This window comes from Cynara cardunculus (assembly GCF_001531365.2).
Source record: "Cynara cardunculus var. scolymus isolate 2C chromosome LG 12, CcrdV1, whole genome shotgun sequence".
Classification (NCBI taxonomy): domain Eukaryota; kingdom Viridiplantae; phylum Streptophyta; class Magnoliopsida; order Asterales; family Asteraceae; genus Cynara; species Cynara cardunculus.
Window position 1 is genome coordinate 19,474,673 of NC_037539.1, and position 1,787 is coordinate 19,476,459.

A 1,787-nucleotide genomic window follows, 5' to 3' on the forward strand; every position below is an offset into this window, starting at 1 on the left:
CATCTCTCTCTAACCTTATTCTTACTTCAAGCATCTTCTAGCTTAAGTAAATGATCTTTCTTTTAGCAATCTCTTTTCTTGTATTTGCTAAAGCTTTGTGTGTAACCAAAGATTGTTTAGATATGTTTTTATTACCTTATCTTTCCGCAAACAATCTTGTAAAATATGTATTGATCTTCTCTATCAATATATATTTTAAATTTGAAAATATTGTGTTTGTATTCATCCCCCCTTCTACAAACTGTTTCTCTTCTTGTAGACCCTTACGGGACCAACGAGTCGCATCAGAGCAGTGTTTTCTTTCTTTCCATGTGTTTGGCTAATTTTCTGTATTAATTTATCTCTTCTTAGATAACTTACTGCTTACAAATGGYTTTACAAATTACAAACACACACACACACAAAAGATAATGGCTCTCTTGCCAAACCTCCCCGGTTTGTCCGTGACAACTTTAGTCTCTGGAAGAACCGGATGTCCCTCTTTCTGGAAAGTGTGAATCCTGAAATTCCACATTACATAGAAAATAGACCATATATTCTATTTGCTATTGTTCCGGCTGTTCCAGCAACAGCTACGACTGCCGCGATTCCTGAACGACAGATTCCAAAGCTTCCACATCAGTGGAGCGATAAGGACAATAAGAAAATAGCTATAGACACGCGTGCTCGGTCTATAATAGATATGTCTCTTCCTGATGAGATCTGTCACTCAGTGATGAAACTCAAAACTTCTAAATTCATATGGGATACTCTTTGTGTCCAATATGAAGGAACCACTCAGGTTCAGGAGACTAGAAAGATCAATCTAGTAAGACAGTATGAAAGCTTTATCTGTGGAAAGTCCGAGACACTGTCTGGAGTACATCAAAGATTTAATTGCCTTCTTATTGATCTAAGGGCTGTCAACAAGGAATATTCTAATTCTGAAACCTTGACTAAGTTTCTAGAATGCCTTCCTGAGTCTTGGGACACCTTTTCCATGTGTCTCAAGATGTCAAATGACATGTCCACTCTTTCTCTTTCTACCTTATACGAGATTTTGTTTAACCATAAGCAATCTCGTCAACTGAAAAGAAATCTTATAAAAGAATCCAGGGAAATGAAAATCTCTCATTTAGCTTTGATCTTTGAAGCTTCTTCAATTGAAACTTCTACTCCTTTTGTTTCTTCTCTACCTCCCGTGGTCATCACAGAGATTGATTCTTCTGAGGACATTCCTGAATCTGATTTAACAAATTTTGATGAGTCCCTGGCACTCCTGACTAAGTCATTTAGGAGGTTCGCCAGTAAAAGCAATTTCCGTAGATCTCCTCAGCTATCCCTCCGGGAGAAGCCAAAGTCTGAAAGAATAGACAAGGCTTCAGCTGTCTGCTACAACTGTCACCGGCTCGGACATTTTGCAGGTGAATGCAGATCTAAAAAGACTGCGACGCCATCTTCTAAAGCTTCTATTGATCCCAGATCTCTCAATAACACTAATAATCTAGTTATAAAAACCAAATTATAGTGATTTTACGAAGAAAGTTATGAAGACTCAAGATTAAAATAAGAACATTCAAGAACAAACTTGAGCTTCAAAGGTTTTACTTTATAAATAATGGAACTTAAAACAAAGAGTAAAAACCTTTCTCACGTACGCACATATGCTCACTTTTTACAATAGACTTAGTCGTCTATTTATATTAGATGGCTAATGCTAAGATAACTATCTATTGCTACTTTCTAGCAAATAGTCTAGCTAACAAATAAGGTTTATCTTTTACATGGATAATCATTATTAACAAGAT